The sequence below is a fragment of the Pelophylax lessonae genome (assembly GCF_965119305.1).
Source record: "Pelophylax lessonae genome assembly, chromosome: 4".
NCBI classification, from domain to species: Eukaryota; Metazoa; Chordata; class Amphibia; order Anura; family Ranidae; genus Pelophylax; species Pelophylax lessonae.
The window spans coordinates 637,757,606-637,768,092 of NC_138771.1; positions in this window are offsets into that span (position 1 = coordinate 637,757,606).

A 10,487-nucleotide genomic window follows, 5' to 3' on the forward strand; every position below is an offset into this window, starting at 1 on the left:
GGGGTACAAACAATAGTAATTTGGGCCTAGTGTGGTTCTGTACGTGTGAGATACATAGACTTTTTTTGATCATATTTTCTATTCCGCTATTCAATAAAAACCTTTGGGTATCAATTAAATTGCGGGATAGTCTGTGTTGGTACGTGTGAGATACACCTTTCCAAGTTTTTGGGGTTCATCTCATACTTCTGAAGATTTGAGATTGCTGCCTGTTCCAAACTCCTCCTACTCCTCATCCTGCCTTTAGGGGTACAAACAATAGTAATTGGGGCCTAGTGTGATTCTGTACGTGTGAGATACATACACTTTTTTTGATCATATTTTCTATTCCGCTATTCAATAAAAACCTTTGGGTATCAATTAAATTGCGGGATAGTCTGTGTTGGTACGTGTGAGATACACCTTTCCAAGTTTTTGGGGTTCATCTCATACTTCTGAAGATTTGAGGGTGCTGCCTGTTCCAAACTCCTCCTACTCCTCATCCTGCCTTTAGGAGTACAAAAAATAGTAATTGGGGCCTAGTGTGGTTCTGTACGTGTGAGATACATACACTTTTTTGATCATATTTTCTATTCCGCTATTCAATAAAAACCTTTGGGTATCAATTAAATTGCGGGATAGTCTGTGTTGGTACGTGTGAGATACACCTTTCCAAGTTTTTGGGGTTCATCTCATACTTCTGAAGATTTGAGGGTGCTGCCTGTTCCAAACTCCTCCTACTCCTCATCCTGCCTTTAGGGGTACAAACAATAGTAATTGGGGCCTAGTGTGGTTCTGTACGTGTGAGATACATAATTTTTTTGATCATATTTTCTATTCCGCTATTTAATCAAAACCTTTGGGTATAAACAATTAAATTGCGGGATAGTCTGTGTCGGTACGTGTGAGATACACCTTTCCAATTTTTGGGGCGCATCTCATACTGCCGAGGATTTGAGGGTGCTTCAGTCTGCCTCCTGCCTGTTCTGAACTCCTCCTACTCCTTATCCTGCCTTTAGGGTACAAAAAATTGTAATCGGGGCCTAGATTGTGTTTGTACGTGTGAGATACACCGTTTTGTAAAATTTGTCCTATTCCGCTATTCAATATACACCCTGTTTGAGTGTAAAAAATAAAATTGCGGGATAGTCTGTATCGGTACGTGTGAGATACACCTTTTTAAATTTGTTTGGCGCATCTCCTTCTACCGCCGAGGATTGCAGGGCGCTTCAGTTTGCCTCCTGTTCCCAACTCCTCCTACTCCTCTTCCTCATCCTGCCTTTAGGGTACCAAAAATTGTAATCGGGGCCTAGTCTGTGTTTGTACGTATGAGATACACCGTATTATAAAATTTTTCCTATTCCGCTATTCAATATACACCCTATTGGAGTGTAAAAAAATTAAATTATGGCATAGTCTGTATCGGTTAAAAGGTGAGATACACCTTTTAAATTTGTTCGGCGCATCTCCTTCCCCCGCCAAGGATTGCAGGGCGCTTCAGTTTGCCTCCTGTTCCCAACTCCTCCTTCTCCTCTTCCTCATCCTCCCTTTAGGGTACAAAAAATTTTAATCGGGGCCTAGTCTGTGTTTGTACGTGTGAGATACACCATTTTTTATCCTATTCCGCTATTCAATATACACCCTTTTGGGGTAAAAAACATTAAATTGCGGCATAGTTTGCATATTTGACTGTGAGATACACCCGTGCGATACTGTTGTTGTTTTGTTCCGCTATTCAATAAACACCTTTCTAGGGCAAGATCTTAAATTACAGAAATATGAGGAGACCGTCAAATAGGGGCCGTGGCCTGGGTCGTGGTGCTGCTGGTAGAGCTCCTGTTGCAAGGAGAGGACGTGGTCGATCTGTGCCAGCTACACGCACAAGTGAAACACCTTCCTCAAGTGTTAGTAGGTGACAGAACCTGCATCAGTATTTGGTAGGGCATCATACGCCTCTAGAAGTGGTGAGGCCAGAAGAAGTACAGGCGATAGTAGATTGGTTTGCTGCTGACAGTGCCTCCAGTTCCTTCACATTGTCTCCCACCCAGTCTACTGCAGAAAGGTCAGAGTTGGCACCTGCAGCCGATGTCCAAACGTCTTTCACCTCACCCCCTTGCAAATCAGGCAAGCAGTCTGAGCCCCAAGCCATACAGCAGTCTCTTCTTCTTTTTGAGGACTCTGTCAGCAGGGTTTCCCAGGGCCATCCACCTAGCCCTGCCCCAGAAGTGGAAGAGATTGAGTGCAGCGATGCCCAACCACTTATTTCTCAAGATGAGTACATGCAAGGACCATCGCAGCACGTCTCCGATGATGACGAAACGCAGGTGCCAACTGCTGTGGCGTTCAGAATTGTGGAGACCGACAAGGAGGGCAGCGGTGAAGACTGGGTGGAAGATGATGTGGAGGACGATGAGGTCCTCGACCCCACATGGAATGAAGGTCATGCAGGTGACCTGAGTAGTTTGGAGGAAGAGGCGGTGGTCGCACAGAGCCACCAGCACAGCAGAAGAGGGAGCAGGGTGCAGAAGCGGAGCGGCCGTGCCCTAGACACTACGCCTGCTACTGCCCAACGCAGAAAGGGAACGAGCGCACCAAAGTCAGCTCAAAGGAGTTCTCTAGCGTGGAAGTTCTTTAGAAAATGTGCTGATGACAGGACACGAGTGGTTTGCACCCTGTGCAATCATAGCCTGAAGCGAGGCATAAACCTTCTCAACCTGAGCACAACCTGCATGATCAGGCATCTAAGTGCAAAGCACGAGCTGCAGTGGAGTAGACACCTTCAAAACCAAGAAACGTCTCTGGCTCATCCTGCTTCCTCTTCTGCTGCAGTCTCGGCCGCTCCAGCCACATCTGAAGTGATACCGGCACCTGCCACCCCGCAAACAGAGGATCTGTCAGCAACACCACCACCTGGGTCACCAACCATCTCCACAATGTCCCATGGAAGGAAGCGTTCAGCTTTCCATCTCCCAAACACTTGAGAGGAAGAGGAAGTACCCCCCTACCCACCCGCGATCCCTGGCCCTGAATGCCAGCATTTCAAAATTCTTGGCCTTTGAAATGCTGTCATTCCGTCTGGTGGAGACGCACAGTTTTAAAAACCTTATGTCGGTGGCTGTCCCACAGTACGTCGTGCCCAGCCGCCACTACTTTTCCAGGCAAGCCATCCCTTCCCTGCACAACCAAGTGGGGGAAAAAATCAGGTGTGCACTGCGCAACGCCATCTGTCGCAAGGTCCACCTAACTACCGATACGTGGACCAGTAAGCACGGTCAGGGGCGTTATATCTCCCTAACGGCACACTGGGTAAATGCAGTGGCGGATGGGCCTGAGGCGGATAGAAATTTGGCGCATGTCCTTCCACCACCGAGGATTGCAGGGCGCTTCAGTTTTCCTCCTGTTCCTAACTCCTCCTACTCCGCTTCCTCATCCTCTACCGCCTCCTCATCCGGACAGCGTAACACCTTCACCACCAACTTCAGCACGGCCAGGGGTAAACGACAGCAGGCAGTTTTAAAACTTGCCTGTTTGGGGGAAAAACCACACACCGCGCAGGAGTTGTGGAGGAGCATGGAACAGCAGACAAATGAGTGGTTGCTGCCAGCGAGCCTCAAGCCCGGCCTGGTGGTGTGCGATAACGGGCGAAATCTCATAGCAGCTCTGGGCCTAGCCGGTTTGACGCACATCCCTTGCCTGGCTCTGAATTGTGCTGAATTTGGTGGTGCGGAGGTTCCTTAAAAACTACCCCGATATGTCAGAGCTGCTGCAGAAAGTGCGGGCCGTCTGTGCGCACTTTCGGCGTTCTCACCCTGCTGCTGCTCGCCTGTCAGCACTGCAGCGTAACTTCGGCCTTCCCGCTCACCGCCTCATATGTGATGTGCCCACAAGGTGGAACTCCACCTTGCACATGCTGCAAAGACTGTGCGAGCAGCAGCAGGCCATAGTGGAGTTTCAGCTGCAGCACGCACGCGTGAGTCGCTCTGCGGAACAGCACCACTTCACCACCAATAACTGGGCCTCCATGCGAGACCTGTGTGCCTTGTTGCGCTGTTTTGAGTACTCCACCAACATGGCCAGTGCCGATGACGCCGTTGTCAGCTTAACTATCCCACTTCTATGCCTCCTTCAAAAAACAATTCGGCGATGATGGAAGAGGATGTGGCACAGGATGAGGAGGAGGAGGATGAAGAGGTAACATTTCCAAGGCTTTCAGGGCAGTCATTCACAAGGGGCTCCAAGGGTGGGATCCTGCACACACAAACGCCAGGGACACAATTGTCCAGCAGGGGCACAGTTCTGGAGGATGAGGAGGATGAGGAGGAGGAGCTGGAGGAGGAGATGGAACCATGTTCACAGCAGGGTGGCACCCAGGCCAGCTCATGGCCATCACTGGTGCGTGGCTGGGGGGATACAGAGGACACGGACGATACACCTCCCACAGAGGATAGCCTTTCGTTGCCTCTGGGCAGCCTGGCACAAATGAGCGATTACATGCTGCAGTGTCTCCACAACGACCGCCGAGTTGCCCACATTCTAACTTGTGCTGATTACTGGGTGGCCACCCTGCTGGATCCCCGTTACAAGGACAACGTACCGTCCTTAATTCACTCACTGGAGCGCGATCGCAAGATGCGCGAGTACAAGCGCACGCTGGTAGATGCGATGCTGCTGGCATTCCCACCTGACAGCGGGGCCACAGTGGAAGCACAAGGCAGAGGAGGAGGAGGAGGAAGAGGTCGCCAACGCAACCAGGGCACCGCCAGCACCTCAGAAGGCAGGGTTAGCATGGCCGAAATGTGGAAAAGCTTTGTCAGCATGCCACAACAAACAGCAGCACCAGCAGCTCATATGGAATGTCTTAGCAGGAGGCAGCATTTCACGAACATGGTGGAGCAGTATGTGTGCACACGCCTAGACGTACTGAATGAGGGGTCTGCCCCCTTCAACTTCTGGGTCTCCAAGTTGGGCACATGGCCTGAGCTTGCCCTTTACGCCTTGGAGGTGCTGGCGTGCCCTGCAGCCAGTGTATTATCTGAACGGGTATTTAGCACGGCTGGGGGCGTTATCACAGACAAGCGCAGCCGCCTGTCCAGAGACAATGTGGACAAGCTCATGTTCATTAAAATGAACCAGGCATGGATCCCACGGGACTTTTCCGTACCTTGTGCAGAATAGCGATGGATACCGACCTTACCTAGCCATTGTTCTATTTTTGCTCTTTCTCACTCTTTTGGGGTGTACCCTCATTTAAAATTTCTGAAAAGAAGCAGTGTTGGCTACCTCGTCCTCTCAGGGCCAGATTAACGTAGGGTCTATTGGAGCTGCAGCTCCAGGCCCCTACCTTTTATATAGGCCCCGGAATGGCCATATTCACTGTTACCGCTCTTCTGTCACTTGTAAACACAGAAGTCTGGCTTCTATGCTCGCTTCCCCAGGCAGCTCCCTCAGAACCTCCCCACACAGCACGAAGGCCGGACAAGGAGGGACAGTTGCCGATGCATGGATGTGTTTATGGGCTTCAGAGACAGCATCCCATGTTGAATTAGGCATGCATGGCTGCACCCTTCCTCCTCTGGGTGCATGCCAAGGCACGGCCCTTAAGGCCCTTCAAAATCCTCAGCACCAAGCCCATGATGCTCTTAATCCGGCCCTGGTCCTCCTTCACAGCCGCTTCCACCTACACCGCCCATAGGTGTGCGCAGCCTATTGCATTAGGGTGTGCACCCCAAAGTTGAAATACACATGCACGTGTTTGCCTACATGTACATGGCCCCGATACATTATTCTCCCTGCTGGCAAAGAGAAATAGAGCAGAGCAGGTCCGAGGGAGATCTTTCCCATCTCCTCACTGGCAAACAGAGCGATAATGCTATGTGCCCTAGGTGATTAGGGTGTGCCCAGGCACATCCGGCACACCCTGTGCGCACGCCTATGAGACCGCCACATCCACCACCACCTCAACCTCCCTCCTACTCCATATGGGCCTCGTCCTTCAGAGATGAAGAACATTGTTTTATTTTTCTGTTTTTTTTTTTGTTGTTTTAAGTTATTTCCCTATCCACATTTGTTTGCAGAGCACTTGCCATGCTCTTAACAACGTTTTGCTGCTATTTGCAGCACTCTAGCCCTTTCCATTGGTGTTTTAGAGCCATATTAGTGCCTGAAAGTTCGGGTCCCCATTGACTTCAATGGGGCTCGGTGTCCGGGAAAAGTTCAGCAAAAGTCCGGGACACGGACCCGGACTTTTTTTTAAAGTTCGGCCAAACCCGCCGAACACGGACATCCAGGTGTCCGCTCAACTCTATTTGCCAGTCTAGTTGCACTCTGCAAGGACATTTGCTCCAGAGCTTAGTAAATGAGAAGCTTTACTTTGGAAAAAATAACCAATCACATGCAAGGAAAATTTAAAAAAAAAAGCATTTTTTGCTTGCACGTGATTGGATGATGGAAGTTAGCAGAGCTTTCCCTTGTCTACTAAGCTCTAGAGCATGGTGTCTTCAAACTATGGCCTTCCAGTTGTTCAGGAACTACAATTCCTATCATGCCTAGTCTTGTCTGTGAATGTCAGAGTTTTACAATGCCTCATGGGATGTGTAGTTCCACAACAGCTGGAGGGCCGTAGTTTGAGGGCTCTAGAGCAAATGCCCTTGCAGACTGCTATTTGCCATTAGTAAAATGAAGCCCTCTGACCACCCTTTAAAGCCCAGCAAGGCATGGACTCCACGAGAACATGAAGGTATGCTGTGGTATCTAGCACAAATCCGTCAGATTCCTCAAGTCCTGTATGTTGTGAGGTGGGGCCTCCATGGATCAGACTTGTTGTTCCAGGACATCCCACAAATTCTTGATCGGATTGGGATCCGGAAAATTTGGAGGCCAAGACAACATCTCAAACTGGTTTTGTTCCTCAAACCATTCTTGAATTTATCCGACCAGGCCACCTTCTTCCTTTGCCCCGTGGTCCAGTTCTGATGCTCACATGCCCATCATAGGTGCTTTTGGCTGTGGACACGGGTCAGCATGGGCACCCTGACCCAGCTGTGACTACACAACCCCAAACACAACAAACTGTGAGGCTCTGTGTGTTCTGACACCTTTCTATTGGAAGCAGCATAAACATTTTTGGCAATAGCTCTTCTGTTGGATGGGACTACACTGCCAGCCTGTGTTCCTCACACGTATCAATGAGCCTTGGCCACCCATGGTCCTGTCACTGGTGTAAATCTTGCATACAATCTGACGCAATCTAAGGTCTGTGGAGTAGCCAAATGACTACCCAACACCTCTGAGATTCCCCCCAAGCTATCCTCTTGGTGTTATCACTTTTCCCACACCCTCTTACACAGCAGACATGGGTAGCTTGCCCCCACTTGCAATGGTCTGCTAGGCCTGTATGCAATTGGCATCTACCTGATGCAATTTAACCACTTTACCACCGGAGGATTTTGCTGTCATACGTCCAGGCCACTTTTTGCGATTCGGCACTGTGCGAATTTAACTGACAATTGCGCGGTCGTGCGACGGCGTACCCAAACGAAATTTACGTCCTTTTTTTCCCACAAACAGAGCTTTCTTTTGGTAGTATTTGATCACCTGTGCGATTTTTATTTTTTGCGCTATAAACAAAAAAAGAGCGTAAATTTTGAAAAAATAACAATATTTTTCACATTTTTTTTATATGAAATTCCCCCCCAAAAAAATGTAAAAATCAAAATTTTTTTTAAATTTTTGGCCAATTTGCTTTCTGCCACATATGTTTGGTAAAAAAAATCACAATAAGCGTATTTTGATTGGTTTGTGCAAAAGTTATTGCGTTTAATAACTAAGGGAAAGATTTCTGTCATTTTTGGTGTTTTTTTTTTAACGAGTAATGGCGGCGATCTGCGATTTTTTTTGCGGGACTGCGACATTGCGGCGGACAGATCGGACCCTTGACTGACATTTTTGACACTTTTGGGGGTACCAGTGACATTTCTACAGTAATCAGTGCTATAAATATGCCCTGTTACTGTAAAAATTACACTGGCAGGGAAGGGGTTAATTTTATTGGAGCGGGAGGGGTTAATGTATGCCTGGTGCTTACTGACGTGTGTGGGGGGAGGTGACTGAGTGACACAGGGACAGATTGCATGTTCAGCTATGCTGAATCCTGCAATCTGTCACTGTTTGTCACTTAGGAGATCCGCCCGCTTTGTTTACACAAGCGGGCGGATCTCCAGACTCGATTCCCCGGTGATCGGGGAAGAGCGGTGGCGATCGCCGCTGCTCCTCCCCTGGCCCGACTCCCGCTGTGACTGAAAACAGCGGGAGCGAGCCTCCGGCGGCTTGCGAGCGCCGCCCACAAGGGGAGGAGTCCAGCGACGTAGGTCTACGTCGCTGGACGGAATCGAGCCACTTTGCCGCAGTACAGTCCCAGTGACTGGTCGGCAAGTGGTTAATAAAGACTACAGGTTCTTTCATACTTGCAGTAATGCTTACCACCCTCTGAAAAGTGATACATGGTGGATCACTTTTCAGGGGGCGGTATAGCAGCAGCTGGCAGGCATTCAGGAGACACTACTGCCACCTTCTGATGCCTGTTTGCTTTTTCTATTTTTTTCACTACAACACAGCAAGGTGTTGTAGTGAATGGTGGCCAGGTGACACCCAGAGTCTACAGTAGTCTATTTCCCCATTTTAGAATAGGCCAAAAGTTTAGGCAATTCCCCTAATGCTCTTATCTTACCTCTCAGTGGACAGAGAAGATCCAGGCTCCCCCTAGAGGGAGAGCATATGAACTGCACCGCAGGCTACATCTCTCCTGTCTGCAGAATAGTTCCCCTCATGACTGAGCACCCAATGCACCACCTCTATCTGCTGAGTATTTAGCCCCGACCAACCCCACGCCTTGGGAGTGATTCGGGGCTAATCATTTTAAAGCGGAGTTCCGGGCACAAAAAAGATTTTTTTTTTTTGTGCCCCTCCGCTAGGTATGCCGCACCTGAAAAGGAATTGGATAGTTATTTTTTTTTTTTTTGTTTACTCACCTTTTTATTGACGATCGTAAATACTCACCTATGACAGCTTCCTCCTCCAGCGCCGAGGCTCACCCCGTCACTTCCTGCCTCGCGATGATTCCTGGGAGCTAAACGTCATAGCTCCCAGGAATCAATGCGCCGCACCGGCCCCACTCGTCATTTCCGGGCGACGCCGCATTCCCCTGCTAAACAGCTTCTGGGCATGCCCAGAAGCTGTTTAGGAATGCGGCGCCGCGCCGGAAGTGACGAGAGGGGCCGGTGCAGTGCATTCTGGGACACGAAGACGCGGAAGAAGACAGAGAAGAGGACCGCGCCGGCTTCAGCTGCCCACAACCGAGATGGAAACGCTGTGGAAGAAAATTTCTAAGTAAGTATTTCTTCTAAAAGGTAAGTGCGAACCGGGACAGATCAGAGGCTAGCCATTGTGGAATGTGCTAGCCCTGACTGTCCCGGGGGTATGTTCAACAAAAAAACGTTTCTCTGCCCGGAACTCCGCTTTAAAAAGGCATATGGGACTCGGGGCTTTTTGGGGGCCAACTCGGGGCTATAGCCCCTGTCAGCCCCTCCCTGCCGACGCCACTGCCTCTAGCCCTTTTATACACCTTCTACAGCATGGGTGTCAAACTCTATTTCATTGTGGGCCGCATCAGAATTATGGTTGTCCTCAAAAGGCCGGTTGTATCTATAAGACTATGCATCTACTTAGATACTTAGAAGTATACAGTGTACACAGTGTAGAGTTCAGGAGTGTACTATATACAGATTGCAGAGTTCAGGGGTGCGCTATGTACAGACTGCAGGGTTGAGGAGTGTATGACTTACAAAGTGCAGGGTTTATGGGTATGCTATGTACAGAGTGCAGAGATAAGAAGTACGTGGTGAGCAGAGTTCAGGAGTGTGGGGAGTGCAGAGTGCCCCAACCCCCCCCCCCCCCCCCAAAAAGCTTCTTTACATCTTACTTGCCTGGCTCTAGTACCTCCCGGCAGTGTAGGTGGCTCCGCGTCTCTCTCTCACTTAAAGGGAGATCATTGGTCAGCACTGCTGTGCCCTGCTGTGAGTGCATGCAGGGTAGGCAGGGATCTGCAAGAGCCGGAGGTGGCGGGACGGCGTTCCACCACGTTCCAGCTGAAAAAAAGCCCTGGGTGCGAGGGCCACATGAAATGGCCTGGTGGGCCGGATTCGGCCCGCTGGCCTTGTGTTTGACACCTGTGTTCTACAGGATAGATGACTGGCAAGAAGATTGCCTACTAATCTGGAGGTGGGATGAATTAAATTAAATTAGAGTTCCACTAGGGGTCTCTGTTTGTTGCTGTGGGACAGTTTGGACACCTTTAATTCATTAGGGTGAATAATGGTGTTCAAACTGTCCCACAGCAACAAACAGAGTCCCCTAGTGGAACTCTAATTTAATTATTTTTATTTATTTATTAGTAGGCAACCTTCTTGCCAGTCATCTATACTGCAGAAGGGGTATAAAAGGCCTAGAGGTGG